The following is a 20,517-nucleotide window of genomic DNA, read 5'->3' on the forward strand; positions in this document are numbered from 1 at the left end:
AACATCCAAAAAAAACAAGCAGACACTCAAAAAAATCCATTTGTATAGGTGCTTCGTACAATAAAACCGTAGCAAATAAGATTATAGAGCAAAGATGCTATCGATCCATAAAAAGTAATGTTTTCGCATCACTTACTATGAAGTAACACATTCTGTTCTGTATGCAGGATATTGAGTTATGTAATCATTACATAACAACAAATGGTTACAACGACTATTAGATATCGCCTGATATCTACAGACAGACATTATTGACAAACGTAAAGCATCCAAACATTAGCAGTAGCAATAGAAGCCAGCTATCCGCTTTCACGTTTAAAATCTTTGTAATATTAAATTTAGTCGTAGAAATGATCACATTTATAAATAACCATGCTTAAAATGTCATTGTTTTATATATAAATTTTAACTTTAAATTGTATAAATTCACTTTTATATAGGTAAATATGCCATTTTATATGTTAAAAATAAACAAATCTATAAGGATAAATTTAATTTTTGTACATGATTATGGATAAATCAAGTTTCTTATGTACTGTAAAGATGGATGGTGCTTATCTATACTTAAAGAATATTTGTAGATACTTAGAAAAGATTAGGTTTTATGAATAAAAATAAGTGTTTAAGGATAAATTTTAAAGTTAATTGCAGATTTTAACACATATATTTTAAAGATAAATATAATTTTCGTATATCCGAAATATAAATGAAAATTTTTTACATGCATTTTAAGAATTTTTCACATTCTAAAACTTAAAGTAATTTGGCTTTCGATAAGGCCCAATATATCTCTTTCTATATATTTCCTACAGATAAATAGATTTAATTTATACATTCTAAGAATGTAAACTTAAAAAAAGCAAGTATTTTAGTGCGTTTAATGCAATTTTTCTTGTGTACAGTACTATACTGTACCGTACAACTATAAGGATAAACGCCTTTGTTTTGTACATTGCTGAGCAGCCTGTTTTTGAAATAGTTTTAGTTATTTCATCTTTCAACCAAAGATAAATCGATTAATTCTCAAACAAAAGTTTATTTTGGTAACTTATTAAATTTCTAAAGTTATAAATAAGGTTTATTCAAGCGAAGTGTCAGAGAAATAGGATTAAGTTTAGATAAGATGCAGTTAGTTCGATTCTTCTAGTGCATGACTTGAGTCGAAAATTAACATGCTACAGATCATAAAATGTTATAAAGTCGAAGCATTCTATTAAAAACAAGCCAAGATAATTATTAAAATTTATAAGAGAAATTTTTTACGTGTTTATAACATGTTCAAGAAGTAATTAAAATTTTTAATATTAAACTTTTGCTCGAATGATCTTAATTAGTTTTTTTCATTTAAATAATAAAATATAATTAAATTAGTTTATTAGATAAATAAATAGGTAATAAACTGTATATTTTAAGTGTATTTTTTTTAAAAAGTAAGTTAAAATTTATATAAAATGAACAGGTTTTTACTAAATTTTGTTGATTTTCTTATTAGCTTTAATCATTAAATTAATGAATTTTAAATGATTACTAACTTATAATTTTTATATAAATTTAATTAGAATTTGTTTAATGATTCATTTTAAATTTAATAAGATTTTATTTATTTATTTTATTGATCTAAAAATATATATTTTTTTCCTCAAATGTTATTATAAGGAAATTCGTTTACTACAATAATAAATATATATATAATAGCATTAGTGAAAGTAAATAAATGAATATATATAAAAAAATATAAAAAAAACAAAATTTATTATAAATTTATTTAATTTTTTATTTTATAATATATATATATATATATATATATATATATATATATATTTTATAGATTTTTCTACTTTGTTTAGTTTCGATATTTCCTGTAAAAATTCTTTGCTCTAGGCAAAAAATTGGAGATATTTTACATCGAATATACAAATTTAAGATACAGGAAATTTGAATAAATAAAATTCGAAGCATTTTTACATTAAAATAAAACAGAATTATTTAATTTAAAAAGCTTTTTTCAGAAGATAAACAGGAGAGAATAAACAAGAAATTTCTTGTATTTTTAGAAAATAAGTTATTTTCATTGCCTGAATTTGTTGTTTGTTGAAAAATTTTAGGTTAAAAATTTTAATTTTTACGTTATAGATACGTAAATTAGCCTTTTGAATATGATTAACGCTTTATTAGAAAGAGAAGAGTCATCGAAAACATCAATTATCCAATATCAATCGATAATAAAGTGCATCCAACGATACTCGAACCGACTTAACAATTTTAAAATTAAATTTTTAATTAAACTAAATTCCTTTGTTAAATCAGCACTCGATACGAGAATTTCTTAGAATTTAAATGTGCATTAAACTCCGTTGAAGCTGAATGAATCCAAGTTAAAGTTACATGTTGACGAATGAAGTAGATCCGAGTCTCAGATAAAGTCGATTAATCAATCTTTAACGATAGGGTTTTAAAAATAAAATGCTTAAAATAATGCTTTAATTGAAATTAATTCATAAATATATTATCATCAGCTCGTTGCTTATCATCATCATCATCATCATCATCATTTTCTACTAGAATAAGTTAACTTTCCGCTCAGGGAGTGAGTAGCAGAGAAGTTAAAACATGTAATTTAGTTCGTTGATATGATAAATTTGTCTCATCAGGGAGGAGAAACTTGAAAAGTTTTAGGTTAAAAACATTAAAATTTGTATTATTGTGTAGCGGCTAGCAGCTACAATCTCTCTTGCCGCTTTTACAAAAGAAGAATCTTTTATGGAGACAGACGAGTTGAGAGTTGAAGGTATCTCAAGAGTGTTTGGAGCGCGATGTGTGGATGAAGTAGATAGGAAGTATAGGGAAAAGCACAGATGTCGACCTCTACGTGACATGGGCTATCTTCAGAGTCCAGAAAACGGAAGACGACTTTGTAAAAGGGAAACAAGTAAGCTGTTTAAATGGGATAGGAAACTCAAGATTTCAACTATGGACACGTATGACTCAATTACTTTTCCAGATTAAACCGCAATAAAACGCGATAAAGTCGTGTAAAAAGGGGATAAATTTAAGTCAATTTTGGGTGAAATTTGATAATCTATCGTCCAAAATAATTTTCTGAATATTTCGCGTAACACAACTCGCACAGTATCGTAACTATTAGGAAAATAAACTATCGAAAGTTATCGGTCATCGAGTACAGACAACGCAAGGACAGTTCAACAAACTGGAGTTCAATCGTTACTGCACCACTCTGTAACTAACCAGCATCGATCTCCAATTCCAGTCGTGGGGTTGTCGGCTTGTCCCTTCCGCTCCGCTCACAAATCACGTTTACAGCTTAAAAACCTTATCAAGTTCTATCAAGCTTCTGGTCGATTGGAATAGGAGCAAAATGAAAGTATAGAGAGTAGAAGAACGGGAATAAAAATAAAAAAAATATAAAAAATCTTGAACCCTCACCAATAAATGAAATACTCACACTAACGCGACATAAAGAAAAATTTTCTCTTGTAACCAAACTCGCTACATCGAGGTTCTTTTTAAAGTAGCCGTTTGAGCCGCTTAAATCCTATTTAATCGCTTAGAATTTTAATTAAAGGTAACGCGACGTTTAAAATTATTCGTAAATTACATACGCATAACTCTTCGTTACGCGTGACGCGTAAAAAAAGTAAAGAAAAAGTAAAAGTTTACGGTACTTACCAGGTAACTTTAGGCGTTTTTTTTAGGGTCGTTTTTGAGTTCTATTTTGTTTTTTGTGTTACTTTTTCGATATTTCCGAACGGTGAATAAAAGGACCACAAATTTTTCGACGGCGGTTGTCACATACAAGAAATAAATCCGCGTGTCGTCACGTCACGCTTCGATTCTCGAGCGTGTTACGGCCGTGACTGTCAGATGCTGTGTTCTAGAGTCCTTCTGCAGAACTATTGATTCGTGGTTGATGTAAGCATGCGCACTCGTTTTCAGGCCTCGTCGAACTTTCTAGTGGAACCTATGATCAACGAAGAAGGTATATCAGATACACGTTATGCCACGAATTTGTTACTGTGATGCCAATTCTCCATCTTTGATACGCGATCATGAACTACTTACAAACGTTAACTTAGTTAAAATACGATATTTATAAACACTCAAAGGGCAATTTTATTAATTAATTTAGTTTAAAAACCTCCTAAGCTACTCTAAAATTAATTTTTTTTAAATTTTTTCTATTTTTTCCCCTTGAAAAAGTTTGTTTAAAACAGGAGTTAACGCATAATACCACTAAGATACAAAGAAAAGAAGTAAAAATCCTTCTTTTCTCTGTTCAATAATCGCTCCGTGTTTTATATATTTTATGTCCGATATTTTTTTTATTTATGTTCAAAATATATTTTATCTTAAATCAGTTTTTAGATTGCTTTTTTCAAAAGAAAATTCACAAAAAATGCGAAGAATCCGCATACTTAAAACTTTAAGTAAAAACCTTAAACATATATTTAAAGAATAAGAAAAATAAAATTTTATTGAAAGAAATAAATTACATTTGAATGTTTTAAAATAAAAAGTGTATACAAATGTAAACATTTTAGTCATTAAATCATAAAAAAACATTAAAATAAATTCGAATTTTAAGTTGTTTAATAAGTCAACAAGTGGCAGATTGCTTGTTGATTTATGCAAATTTAGAATTATAATAATTCAAAAAAACAACTCTTAAAATATTAAAATTTAAGTTTATAAAAACATTTTAAATACAAAAAACCAACAGTTTAAAGTATTTTTAGATAATATACCAATGCCAAGAAGATGAGATCAATGTTTTTTCACTCACCTGATAAGAAGTTTGGAAAATATACTAGAAAAAGATACCTAAATTGAACACGTTGAACATTCTATTAAACGAAATTTTTTTTCATAAAATCATATTCTGTACAGAAAATAACATAATAAAAGATGAAAATGAAACATTATTCTTTGAAAATATTGAGTTGTCCATCTCGTTATTCTTATATATTCAAGAAATGGAAAGCTCCAGAGTTATGGAATTTTTTTAAAGTCAGATAAAGTATTCACGTATGATACACGAAAGGGGAATGAAGAAGAAGAGGAAAAAAATAAAAATAAAAGTAAAATACAAAATAAGGAAATGCGAAAATCGATCAGATTCTTAGAACTTGCAGAAAATTGTTTTCCGTTTCGTTTTTGTCACTTGTACCGAAATTACAAACGAAAAAACAGTGAAAAATACAAAATTTACTACATTTTATGTATTATTAAGTTAAATTTATTCCTTATTTTTCTATCCATAACATTTATCAATTTAATAACGGTTTCATTAATCATTTCTTGGTTAATATAATATATAATAGAGAGGTGGAAAATCTAACTACTCTTCAACCTTATGTAAATCAATTCATATAAATGGAGTGTTCAATTAATCACATGAATAAACAATTACTGAAGCATTCCTTAATAATTTAATTCTAAACAGAATTATAAGAGATACAATAAAGTTAATTTTATTATTAAAATAAATCAGTTTTTTATTTATGTTCGGATTCGAATTGCTACTAATTACATCTTAAACCCATACGTAAGTTTTTAAATATTTGTACAGTTAACAAGCTTTGTTTGTTGTTTATTTATTATATAATGTTGTTTAACAAATAAACAAACGTTTGTATAATAAACAAACTCTGTTTTTGTTTGTTTGTTCCTTCGTTCGTTTGTCCCTGTTGTAGTATGTCGCGTGTATTCTTCAAATTTTATGAGCGTTAACAAGAGATTCGATAAATTTGTATATGTTAAACATAGGAAAACATAGGAAATAGGGGCCTAAAATGACACACTGGGGTAAAATGTTACACTATATTTGATAAACGTTATAAAATACATCTGAATTTACCACTCTAAGCTGCTGAGAAGGTAGAAGAAACGATTATTACGAAGTTTCTACATCATGAAGAGTCTTTTGTTGAAAGAAAAAGAAAATCAAGAAAATTCCGTGCAATATTTTTTTCTTTGTTACGCAAGATTTTGTCATTATAGAGTTGATTCATAAATATTTAAAACGCATGGTTTATAAGTAATCTTTTTTATAAATAGCAAGAAACTATTCTTTCGTCTCTATGGTATACGTTATAGTATTATTAAATATTATCATTTATTGATTGGAAACTGAGATATCAGCTGCTTGACTGAATGTTCAAGTTGCAAGCTCTTATTTTATGTGATGATATTGGGTAGTTATGAATTTTACTTGATTTACTAATTTAGATTATTTATACTTTGTATAATAATGGAAAAATACAAGAAGTCATGAAATGAAATACAGTCGTGCTAAACGAGAATAACCATGGTTTAAATGTAAGAAATATTCTTTGTGGGCACGTAATGTGCAGCCCTCACCAAAATAAAAGACAATTTTATGCGAGATTTATGCAAAAACTGATTCAGGTGTATCGTTTTACCTAGCAGATGGAGTATTATTATTTGTTTTTATTTTTTGAAACATCTGTTACTTAAAAACAGTGTAAATTTTTCAGTTTTTGTTGTTAGTATTATTTGTATTATTCGGTGTAATATTACGTGTCAATAAATCATTAAGCATCTTATCTAAAAAATAGTTTTTGGGCTGCAATTTGAAAAAAATTGTAAACCTATAAATTCCCACTGTCATCCGTCCGTCTGTCTGTCTTTCCTTAATCTCGTGAACAGAGTTAGATAGATGACCGGCATGACTCTATTGTTAAAGGAAAAGTATGATGTAGAGGGGCAAGCCACTACTAATTTGAGGTGGACAGCGTATATTTTAGATTAAAAAAATTTAAAAAATATGATAAAAAATTTCAGCACAGCCACAATAAATAATTGCTCGTTTATTTTTATTTTTGCATTTTCCTCAGGATGTATCATTTTAGGCCAAATTTCCTTACAAATTAACACATCTATGTAATAATTCTAGTAATAGTATATTTTTATAGTGTATTTTTTTATATTATAACAATGTAAAAAATTATTCGATGTCACAATAAGTAATTACTTGTTTTATATTGAATAATTTAGCTAATTTTTTTTTTAAATTTTAAAATAGAATTTCACTAAAATATTTTAATATGATTATAAAATTTTAAAAATGTTATTTTACGTATAATAAATTGAATATTTTTTGTTAATTTTAATTTTTTTGAAGGATACAAATTTTATAATGAGTATAATTGTTTTATTAGTTAAGGATGAAGATGAGTGTTTTTATTGAATTTGCATAATATATATTGAGTTTTTTTTATTTAAATTGAACATTAATAATTAATAAAATCTTTATAAATACATAATTTATAAATTTTTCCATCTTTTATTTCAAAAATTTGATAATTTCGAATGACTTTTAATTATATTTTTAACTACAGTTTTAATCTTTTAAAATTGTAGAATGTCTTGCTTAAGTATTAGATCCTGTTCTGGCATAACGTTTTTATTTTTTATTGTTTTAGGATGAAAAATATTCTTTTAAAATACATTTAAAGAGAATTTTCGGATGCACGCAACACGATTTAAGGAAAAATATAACAAAAAAATAACTCATTTATGATTCGGTTTATGTAATTACAACTTAAAATAAAATATCTGGTAATTACGTTCAATTAAAAAGAAAAATAATAAAAATAAATATATGAAAAGTAACAATTTTTTTAATATTATTATTATTTTTTTTAAATTATCCAATTTTGTAATTAACACAAAACAAGTAAAGGAAAAAAAATAATAGAATTTTAAAAATAATAAAATTTCTTAAGCGATTTTCTAATTATTCTCGCGAGAATATCATTACAAAAGTAATTTTTATTTTCATTAATTAAGAATTATTTTATTAGAATTTTATGCTTTCCAATCCATTAATCAACAAAGAAAAAGCAAGATTTTATCGAAAACTTCTACTTAAATGTCTGTTATTTTCAGTTTCCTGATTATAATTAAACTTATTATTATCTAAATTATTACTTTCATCTTCGTATTTAACATTTTTTAGAATTAAAATTAAAAATTTCTTACGTCAAAGAATTTCTTTTTTTTTTTAAAAAAAAGTGCGAAATTCTAAAAGTTTGAAATTTCTATTAAAAAAAATAAAAATAGATTTTTTAAAAATGCTTTAAAGTATAATTTTATAAACTTTTTAAAAGTACTTTTATACATTTTATTTTAATTTAATATTTTTTAAAATAATTTTTTAATTTATTATTTCATTACAATTTTGATGGTATTAGCTAAGTTTTTCTTTTATTTTCACTTTAATTAAAACTTTGAAAATTTTGATTTATTTTAATGTTAAAAAAAATTGTTTTAATGTCTAAAAAAATATTTCTAGACGAATTTTTAAATTTATTTTAGTTTTTTTTTTTATTAAAAAAGCAAAAGGAAAAAATTTTGATAATTAAATTTTTTTAAATTGTCATTCTTAATTTTAAAGATTTTATATCAAAATTTTTAACATTTTATTCCACAGAGTAAATAATTTCAGTATAATTCGAGAACAATTCGAGTAAATTAATACAAAAATATTCATAAATGTCGTTCTCTACGAGATAAAAAAAATATTCGAAATTACGTTAATAATTTCATAAAATGAGAAAGTTTTACAATAAAATTGGAAAAAAAATGTTTTGAAATTTACAAAGAAAAATAAATTGATAAAAATAGAAACAGTTAGACGATGATCCATTAAGAAAGATAATTCGAAATGTTAAGTGTAAACTGTAGTAACAAAAGTTAGTTTTTGGGTATAGTAAAGATTGGATAAGACGGATGAAGGAGGACATAATGAACCGTGAGTGATGCAAATGCGGGGATGTTGGAAATTTTTCTGCCTTACTCTCCCCAGAACAGAAGAATCGATAGCTTAGCCAGAGTTTGATGGATGAACGTCAGAACTGGTCGATTCGTCGTTTTGCCTTCTTCTCATGCATCCCCTCTGAGTTAAAATTTACTTTTCGGAATTAAGTTTTTGTTTTATTTTTTTTTTAGATTTCTCTTAAAATATAATTGTTTCTTTTACTATTTGTTTCGGGTTTTTCTAAATTGTTTTCTTCATTCGAACTGATGATAACATTGCCAAACAACAACCAATGTCAAAGTTATTTGGCTGAACAGCTACTGGCGTATGTTGTGCACACGAGTTAATCTCTAACGACTGACACAAATGCCAAGTATTCATCCGATTAAACCCTTCTTCTCTAAAATCTATTTATCTTTTTTCTTCTCTTCCTAAAAAAAACCCTTTCCCTTTTACGATTATTCTCCTCTCCGGTTTAAGAATTCAACTTCGCAGAAAAAGGCAAGATTTCAATCTTTGAAAATAATTTAAGATCAACAACTGTCAAGTCTCAAAAATGCTTCCAATTCTCAACAGCTCTCGTGAGAGACAAGTAAACTTTATATTACTGTAAACAATTCGACCTGTGCAGAATCATTCCGGAGTGATTCCGAGATAAAGACAATATATAGTTTTCTATTGGACCTACTGGTTTCTTTGATTAATTATACGATTTTTTTAAAGTAATTACACTGTTCTGGACTTTAACAACTCGATAAAGTGTTGATTTTTCAAATTCATTGTCGTCTAATTCGAAATTATGGCTTTGCAATTTAATGTCCTCATATTGCAAGCACTACAGGTCTTTCTAGTCATGTACAGTACTGTACCTGGCACTATGCCAAAGCACTACTTGTGAAATGGGCATGCGTCTTTTAGTTCCCGGTGATAAAACTGTAAAATTTGCACCTACACACGTGACCCGGGGGGTTGACTATGTTTGCGTTGCAAATTACGAACACAAGAACGTAATTATTCCGATAGACATTGACTTTGGCACGTTTTCTATGACACTTTCAAACTAAAGAATACAGGATAACTATTATTCTAAATATCGAGTCGTAGTTTAGTTAATATTAAACAAATCATATTTAATGACTTAATCGATATATAAAGTGAACAGATTTTGTTGTTTAGAATGTGATTTTATGATGCTACAAAATCATAATTTCTCTTTTAAAGATATTATTCTCGTGACTTATTCTAATTAAGATGACTCTTAACAGTTTCTCTAATGTTAATTTTGATTAAGTTAATTCTTTCGGCACGTTTTCGTTTAACGACAGTTTATTTTACACTTATTTAACGTTTAATCTTAGTTTCGCATATTTCAGATTTAATAGCCTGGAAAAATAGTTGCTACTATCTTTTCACTTTATATATGTAATCTGAGGAAAGAAATCGAATTAATTCCATTTAAAATCAATTGTTAAATATTGATTAAAGTAATTAGTTTATTTGACATTTTAATATTCATTTTATACGTATTTAAATATAAAATTAATCGTCATTAAATATATAAATTAACATATTTTTATACACGGCGATTTTTCAGATTAAATTTTTCTTCGTTTAATTGCACATTTATCGTATATTTAATTGAAAAGAAAATCGCTTTTTATAATTTATATTTAAATATAAATTAACTTTTCGTTTAATTCTCAATTAATTTTTCATTTAATTGTTAATTTATTAATACTTAATGACGTATTTGTCTTTAACTGTAAATTTTCTTTTGTTTAATTATGATATTGTATTTCATTTATTACGAATTTTCTTTTCTTCTGAATATTAATTTATCACCATTTAATTGCAAATTTATATTTTATTTAATTGTATTTCGCCTTTAACTATGATTTCACCTATCAAATAGATGCGGATTCTCCCTTATTTAATTATAAAATTGCCTTTTATTTTTATTGTTAATTTCGTTGCATTTAGTTGTAAATGTGCTAGCATTTAATTAGAATTTATCTTAAATTTAAATATAAATTTCCTCGCATTTATCTGCAAGAAACTTTTCTTAAAAGAAAAAAGAACAGGGGGGCGAGAATAGAAGAACTTTAAAAAAGAAACCACAGATATATGATATAAGGAAAATTTATGGCATTTATAGAAAATGTATTAAATATTTTTAAATATATAAATTTTGATATTATTGCTCAACTATGGACTATAAAACTCCTATTTTATTGTGATTAAATGCTAAAAGTAGAAAGTTATCCTTTTCATAAATTCTGCTTGTAAGTGTCGATGGAACAAATGTAAGGGAAGAGGATACTTTACCGCATCTAACCATTAAATTTAAAGCGTTAATGCCTTCGATTTTACCGTTGTCCGTTCAAAAAAAGAATATAGATAATAAAACGATGTTGTATATTATAAATAATTTAAAAAATAAGAATTAATTCCCAATAAAAATCAATCGATTTTTCCGAAGATCAAAACTCAAAAATTAATTTTGAATTCTAATTTACGAAACGATTTCAATAATTAAATATTAATTAAAATTTTGGAAGCAATTTCATTAAAATAGAAACTCTATTCAAAATATAAAAATTAAGAGACGAAAAAATTTAAATCTTAAATTTAAAAATCTTAAATCTGAATTTTAAATCGTTTAATCTTTTAAATTCAAAAATAAAGTTCGAATTTTTTTAGATTTCATTTTACTAAAAATTTAAATTTTGCTTATAAAAATTCAAATTTTAAAATTGTTTAATCGATATAATTATTTTAACATTCTTGTAATAATAATAACAATAATAATAAAATAATTTAAAAATTTTCAGTAAAATTATTAAAATATTATATACTTTTATGTTTCTAAAGTGTCACGTATATTAGTAACAATTAATTTTTATTTGCTTATGTAGTACTGTAGTACTGTATGTCTGAATCTTATATATATACAGTTAAATACAATATATCTAAATAATTCTAAAGATATTTTTTTGTATATTTTGTATTCATAGTTAACTTACTTTCAGATCTATTACCCAAAATATAATACAGTTTATTTTGAATTTCAATATCTGAAAGTGTGTAAATAAATTTCAAGGAAGGTGTATCAAAGTTGAAATAAATTACAGAATATCTTTTATTAGAATATAAGGAAGAGAAAGGTATTGCTATAATATAGCAAAAGCAGAGTATCGCTCTATCTTAAGACAATGAATAAGAAAGGGTTAATCCCATGATCCTTTGTCTAGACCATCGAAATGGAAAAATCTTCACGGATGTTCATTATCTGTTCTAAACGAAAATCTTTCTCATTTCTTCTCAACGTTTCGGTATTTTTCTCTTTTTGCAAAAGAGTAAAATCTTGTAATCTCATCGGTCGCCTGGAAAATGGAATCTTCTGCCGTTAATCATCCAGTTATTTTGCATATCAAACTTCTTTACGACAAACTGCTTACTCTGGATTGTCTTTCCGACACTGTGATAAATTTAAATAAATCTATATAGTGTTACCTTTTTTATGCAAAAACGAGGAGAAAAAAGAATTGAATTTTGCAACAAAGTTACAAACACGCTGATTGGTTGTATTCGTTAGATCATCAAATTTTTAACGTTTTTTCCTTGTAAATTTTGATTTGAAATTCTCAAAAACAAATAGTTAATTAAATTTTCTTTTATTTAGATATTTTAATTCATCTTTTACATGAAATTTTATTTTTTAGCAACTTTAAGTTAATTTTCAGTACCATTGGGCGCATCCATCTTATTTGCTTCGCACCGCGACTGCTTGATGTGTAATTATAATGGTATATAAAGAATGGGTATATTTTTTTTCTTTAAGATATTAAAATATATAAATAATATTATGGAATAAACTGTTAAATTAGATAAATATGTATATTTTTAATTCCTTCCACTAAATATATGGTATTATTTAAAATATATATTTAAATTTAATGAGGAATTTAATGTGTATATCATTTATAAGTTATGGAACATAACTATTGAGAATTACGTTATAAGTATCGGATAACACGGAGAATGTTTCATACAGGCATATTTATCTCTACTTATGAATATACAGAGTTAATTTTGATTTCAGTCAACAGCACGTGTCGCGTGTTGGGAGCGATGACGACGCGACGCGAACGAATTACAGTACAGTACAACCTTATCTCTTCCACTCCAAAAAAACAGGAGCGAATTTAACAAATTTTTATCATTTAATTCATAACCTTCCATTCAACGGAACAAAACGCGAATTAATTAACGTTTAAAATCCAATTTTTGACACCCTTTCAAACAATCGAAGGAGATATCCGATCGCCGATATAAGGTACAAATATGTCATCCGAAAACAATAAACAAAGTCAAAAATATGATAATTAATTTGATTATCGACGATATCGATTAGTTTCCTTCTTATTCTAGATAGATATTCGGGGTTGAACATCGATCCAAAGCAACGAATACCACACACCAATTGGAGTAAGTCAGTTGTTCCTTTAACAGTAACATTGGCAGACATTTATGCTAAGCACAGGAAGATCATGAAAGGCAACGGGCGATAATATCGATGTAGAAAGAGATCGATGTGTTTGGTACAAACATCAGTTAAGCCCCAGGTCATGGATGAGACTTTCGTCTCCCCCATTTTTTTGGGGGGAGGGGTACCATTTATTCTCCTGAGGACACTATTGTTGAGCTCATAAGAAAGTCTTCTGTCAGAAAATGCATTTTTGTAAGAGACTCACGTCTGTATTTTCTGTTTATTCGAATCTTAAAGTATAAAAATATTATCATTTTCAACATATTTTATTTAAAAAAATAATTTTACTGATTGTGGCTATTTCAACGCATCGTTATTATCCAATTCCCCATCTTATCTTTCAGGAATAAATAATAATAATTTTATATATTTTTACTGATATTTATGTAACATGTATTTACAAATATGTAAAACTAAAATTGAATTTTTTAGTGATTTTTTTTATGTAAAAAAATCCTATCTTGAATGTAAATTTTACATGTTTTTATCGTCAAATAATCGATTTTTAATGATAAAGTAAATATTCTTTATAGTAACAATACTGTTATTTTTTCTATTAAAACTTTTTATAGTTGTATTTTTGATAAGATTACTTTCAAAGAAGTAAATATCGATATTAAATTGATCATATATGTCAATAAGATGGGGGGAAAAGTCCAATAAATGTCTGAAAAATATCAGTTATTTATATCAACTTGTACAGCATGGTTTCTACATGAGTGAAGAAGATGGATTTAAAAGAGGAATTTTTTAAAAATCAATTTAAAATATTTAAAAAAAAAACAAAATTTTTGATAAAGTTTCCTGAACACTTTTACATAGATGACACCGCATTACTTCACCGTTAATCAGATTTAGCAAAGAGAAAATATTGATTTGCAAACGCTGTAAACTAAACTTTGGATATTCTTTCTTATTCTTCGTGTTAAAATGTTAGATTACAACTCGGAGTTAATGTAAAATTGATTTAAGAAGTGATATATATATGTAATAAAACTTCTTTTTACTGCTCGGAATATATATTATGAAGAGTAAAAGTTGGATTTTTCATACAGTCAATTGAGGTTAGTTTAACTCCTGGGGCAACTTTGATCCAACAAAAGAAGAAGATGTTGAATTTATATAGGAATCACTTACAGGTGCAACAGTACAGAATAGTAAGCACAGTGACCTAAAGATGAGCAAGTTGCATTCTTACATAAACTTGAAATCTTTCTCTTTTTTTGGAGTAAGGTCCCTCTGGATTTAAAGTAACTCTAGATGACAACATTGGGAAATGCTGAATTTTTGGTTCTGCACAGATACTTTGGTTTAACAGATACTTTATCGGAGAATCGAAATAAAATTGTTAGCAATAAAGCGAAGGAAAATATTATTTTTATCTCTGATAAATAAAAATTGAACGATGAAACTTTACTGTTAAAAAGAAATGTTTTTATTGTATTATGAATTGACGATATCTGATATTGCATTTATTATTAAATAAATATTTAATCAATTATTTTGTAGGATAAATAATATCTGTAAGCAAATTAGATATATTTTACATTGAAATCATTCTAAATAAAAATATATATATATATTTATTTTTAAGGAAGATTTTTTAGTTTTGAAATGATTTTAAGCGGAATTTAGTATAAATTGTGTTATATGTAATTAGTAATTACATTTTCAACTTGATAATTACATAAAGTCTAAACTTTCATAAATTAAAACACAGTACAGTCGATTATCCAAATCAATCGATGTAATTTCGGATAACCGATCATATTTTAATTTGAAAAAAAACTTAAATGGAGTAAAAACATATTAATTTTAATCCTAGTATAATAATAAAAAACAGGTTGAAGATTAGAAATTTAATACAAAGGTCTACAAATGATAAATAAACAAAATTGTATAATTTATTAAAAACGAGTACAAGATTCAATACAAAATTAATATTAAATAAAATATAGTAGTCCGAATTATACGCAAAAATTATTTATCTGCAAAATCCTTGGCCTGCTTGATCGTCAGAAGAGTTGAAAAATTGTTTCAGGTGCATTCCTAACCATGTCAACGATGTTTCTAATGCATCAAACTCTTCACTGCGCCTATACACAATAAAGCATTTGGTGTATTAGAACCCTGTAATCATGCTTTCAATTAGAATCATGATTTTCTATTTGTACTGTAATAAATGAAACCTAACACTAGTGTTGATAACGAGATAGCTCAATAGCGGGCCAACAGAAAATCGCCGACAATCGTTATTAAGTAAAAACTTCGTAATTTCTGGAATTAGTACGCTCTGAAATTGATTTCGATTAATCGATTTTTTGGATAATTGATTTTCGGATAATCGACACTCTACCGTATTTTTATTTTAATCACTTAACCTTTAACTTTAAATTAAATATAAACTCGGCTTTCAGTTCGTTTAAACTACAACTTTTATAACTATTTAAAAAAAAACTTTCTAACGAAAAATTAATAAACTTATTTCTCAATGCTTTCAATATATTTAATAACATTTTCACTTATTTTATACGCTTAAATTACAGCAGAATATTAAAGTTTAAGCAGTATAAACTCGGCATTAAATTCAACTTAACCTTTTACACTTCACTAAACTCCATAACCTGACCTAATTTAAAAAAAAGGAAAAAAATTAGCAAATTCCCAACAACTGATACAATATTCATGAAAGAAACTAATCTGCTACAAATCAAAGAACTGATAAATCGTTTTTTTAAATGAGACTTTTCTTCTAAACGACTTTCTTATCATGTTTCTGTTATTACTCATTAACTGTATCTTCAAGTCTCTAATACTGATATTTACTTTACTTATAACCTAGTTACTTAGTTTTTTAAGTAATTATTTTTTTTAAATAAAAATAATACAGACATATATATAACTTATATTTAAGATTTTTGAAAAATTTTCCATTAAAATTCAATGAAAAATACAAATTTTTTCCTATCTATCTACCATTTTCTTATCACTGCATAAATATCGAATTTTGAGCAATTTTAAAAATTTTATTCCGATGTGAAGATAATTAAATAAGTTATTAGAATAATTTATTGAGTTTAGAAGTTTAAAAAAATATATTTTTAGAACGATTTGTAACATTATTCTTTCTAAAAATCAACGCGAAAATCACCACCCAGCCATTAGTTAACGTTAAATTTCTTTGCATCCCAATCAATCTCTTAGTCGATTTTAAGAATTTGACATGTTTGCAAGAACAAATATAATAATTCATAGAATTTAAAAATATATTTTACATATATTCTTACAGAATTTATAAATTTACAGCTTTTAATTTACGCGAAAATTACACATTGCTGATTTTCCACGACTTTCGGGATGCTGAAGAGCGTATCAATGAATGAATTTCAACATAGAAAGAATTCTATTTCTTATTATTTAACATATATACATATATATTTATTTTTTTTATTCTTGACAACCGATCGTTACGTCATTAATCATTTCCTTTCACAATTAATCACCTATTAATTACTGTTTGACACTCTTGGCCACTCGATGACAATGTTAAAGCATAGGCATTGATGACAAAGCAGCTAAATCTGGTTAACCCAACGATTTTGATTTAGTAACTAAACTAATCCACGTCTCCCATTTACCGCAAATATTGTGTTATAAAGAAATTTATAGTTTAATATTAGGCATGTAAACGGGTCAAAGGTCATCAGTTTACGAGTTAATGTTTATTTATTAAGCTATGTAAAGACTAATCAAAATATTTATACGTCGTGTTATTAGTTAATTATTGGAAAATTCATGCTTGATAAACTTTGCTTATCGAATGTTTAGTTAAATGGGAAAGTTTTACATAATTTAACTTTAAATAAATTATTCTATAAATTTATATATATTTATTATTAATAAATGTCAAATTTACGTTATAAGCTTACGTCAAATTGAAATTTTGAAGTATTATAACCTTAATAAATTTTTAAAAATAAAGTTTTATTTAAAAAATTTCTATATTAAAATTTATTATTTAAAGAAAATGTTTATTTAATAAAATTACAAATTAAAGAAAAACAATAAAAAAATGTAAATTTATAAAAATTTATGAAATTTATTTTAAAAATTTAATTTTTTATATTAAAATTTTTTTTAAATTATTAATAATTAATAATAATAATAATAATAATAATTTTTCAATGTTTATCGAATGTGTTTTTTATTATAAAAATAAATTATTTTTAATAAAAAAAATTAATTTAGAAAGTTAATAAATAAAATTTTAAATTATTTTTTAAATATTTATTTTAATCTCAATTTTTTTATTTTTTAATTTATATTTAAAAATAAATTGTAATATTCTATTTCAAAAATTTCATAGTACAATAAAAAAAAATCCAAAAAAAAACACTAAAAATAGAAAGTAATTACACCAAAAATCAATGCAACTAAAAACTTTTGTTTTGTTTATATGTGCGTCAATCCGTTATCATTTAATTGTATTATCTTCATTTTCATCATTAAAATTTCCTGTAACTTTTTCAGTTTTTGAGTTCATCGTTCGAAAAAATAAAAATAAAAAAATACACTTTTTTTCTTTTCTAAAAACATTATAGACTTTTTGAAATTTCGAATTTTTACGGTGTTATAAACTTTCCTCTTATTGGTTACATTAACGGTTACGATCTTTCCGAGTGTCGTTACGTGGCAATGAAAAGCAACAATGGAATCTTGAATTAAATTTCTAAAAAAAATTCGATTGAAAATAATGAATTTTTTTTCTTTTTTGCTTTTTCTTCTGATTGCATGTTATTAACAAGTGATTTCTATCAGGTATGTTTACTCAGCAATTTGTCACTTCTTGTGGAGAAAAAAAAGAAAGAGCATTGCCACAAACTGCATTAGTGGAAGACACGATGTATGTCCGGAACTACGCTGACCTCAGTCACTTATTAAGTCCATTGTGACGTTGCAATAAGCTTGTGTTAGCCGTATTACATACGTCACTCCACTACCACAACAATAATAGGATTGGATAAGTCCTTTAGAAAATCCTCCTGTGTGGGTATTTTCTTACTTCCTGCTTTAATCCTTCTTAGGATAGATGTAGAAGTTTTATATCTGTCAGAGAATATGATATTTATAATAATATCATAACAAAATAATCATTTCTTAATTATAAATTATACACGCTTTAATTCATTAGAGTTTAACTCTGTCTTGTTAATTATTCTCTAAAGATTCTCCAGTATAACTGAGATACAATTGAAGTATGTTAGTACGTCAGAATCTATGTAAATGCTAAATTTTTCATAAATATGAGCTTTTTTAAATAGCCTATATTCTATATATGTTTACGTATTGCATTAATGATAAATAATCATGATATTGTGTTCTTTTTAATTAATTAATAATATAATTATTGTTTCAAGAATTTCTTCGAAGATAAGATAAGAATCTTTCAAGAATCTCTTCGAAAATAAGAGCTGTTCGCGTAAAATCATGGCCAAAAAAAATAATAATATTTTAATTTTTGATTCAGTTAAATTAATAATTAACTCAATTATATTTTGCCATAATTACTCAATCTTGGGAAGGAAACGTCATAAATTACATTAAAATCTTTATAAATATATAGAAACTCTACAAATTTAATCAAAGTGGATGTGACAAGAAGAAGAAAAATAAAAACAAACGTTACATTTAAAAAATTCAAAATATGAGAGATTAAATAAATAAATAATAATAAAAAACACAAATTGGTTTCGATCAATCTAATTTGTTTTGCAAGTAGAAGAGAGGTCGAATTTTATTCACACTCAGTCAATTGCCCTATATCGAAACTAGAAATAAAATTTTCTATTAGGAAATAGTTCTGCTCTTATCGAGAGACGACAGCATTTGCTTCAAGAAGCACTTACAATCAATTCTCTAATACAGGCTTCCTAATGGGAATAAAGCACCTCCCATCTCCTTAAGTCGTTCTCTTTCCAACTATTTGTCACTGGGAGGTGGATAAATGGCTTCTATTAGCTAGACTTTCCTCCATGAAAACAAAATCGCCGATATGCTTAATTCGTCCAATAGGAATCGTCGTAGAAAGCGAGCCTTCCGCCTCATTTGTGAAGTTTTTGTGTCTTTGATTCGTTCGAATCGACTTCCATTGTCCTTATGATTTGTTACGTAAACGTAAATGCGCGTCATTACCGACCATCTAATACCGAGACCTTATTGTCCCTGTTCAATTAGCCATACCATATATATTAGATGAAGTGAATGAGCAACATCGTCTACCACTTTCTAATATTTCCCAAGCTTCCTTATATACTTAACTGTATACTCATATATATATAGGACGTTACTGTATTCAAGTTTAATTTACTACTGTCGTGTTACTAAAAGGACATTGCTTTCGTATGAAATTTCTACTCTTAACTGGAAGCTGGCACTATGCCGAATGATAATCATTTACCAGCTCTAGATAACGAAGATGTCACATTGCTTATCTCTGGATGATGTCCTCTTAAGAATACTGTTCTTTAAAGATAAAGGAGATTTCTTTCTATAGAGGTGAACCGTAAATAGATATAATAATCCAGAAAAGTAGCAGAAATTAATTAAATAAAAAACAAAAAACTATTATCTAAAAACACAGGCGGTCCTCTGCGTATATCATATCACGTAATATATTATCGTATAAATGACTAAACAATGCTTAAATAAAAACGAAATTAAACACGTGAGTAATTAAGTAATCAATTTTATTAAAAATTTTCAACTGCTATATATAATATATTTTACGGAGACCGAACTATGTTTTGAATCGCATTTTTTTGCTGAATTTAGCCATTTACATCTTAGATAAGGGTTGAAATGTTTGGATAACGATCAATCTTATCTCTATACCTTTTCTTACGATAGTTATATTATTTCAAAGTGGTTTAGCACGTGTAAAATCAACTTATCTACGGTTATAATTTATCCTTAATCAAAATCCCGAACCAATAGAATGGAAAGATTGATCATCCACTAAAATCGGTTTCTAAAGTTTTCAGGGTGAAAAATGATCACGTGACGTGCTGGAGTGTGAAATTGGAGTTTTTATATATGCTGGAAACGGTTAGGAGTGTGATTGTCGTTTGACCGGAATTACTGAGGAAAGAGAAAAGCTGAGACGAGATAA

At 26.1% G+C, this 20,517-nt stretch overlaps 1 protein-coding gene across 2 annotated transcripts in view; it reads right to left on the reverse strand.

Annotated features, from left to right (window-relative positions):
• LOC136973731 (protein artichoke-like) overlaps positions 1-20,517 on the reverse strand; it is a 103,907-nt gene that overhangs the window by 39,361 nt on the left and 44,029 nt on the right. Inside the window, exon 2 of one of the 2 annotated variants that reach the window (XM_067268475.1) lies at positions 3,688-3,979. The exons of the other annotated variant lie outside the window; for it this stretch is intronic. The gene's annotated coding sequence lies outside the window, so the exon portion shown is untranslated. The remainder of the gene's footprint in view (positions 1-3,687; positions 3,980-20,517) is intronic. 2 annotated transcript variants of the gene reach the window in all.

Source organism: Centruroides vittatus, unplaced genomic scaffold (genome assembly GCF_030686945.1).
Source record: "Centruroides vittatus isolate TY-2023 unplaced genomic scaffold, ASM3068694v2 contig_329, whole genome shotgun sequence".
NCBI lineage: Eukaryota > Metazoa > Arthropoda > Arachnida > Scorpiones > Buthidae > Centruroides > Centruroides vittatus.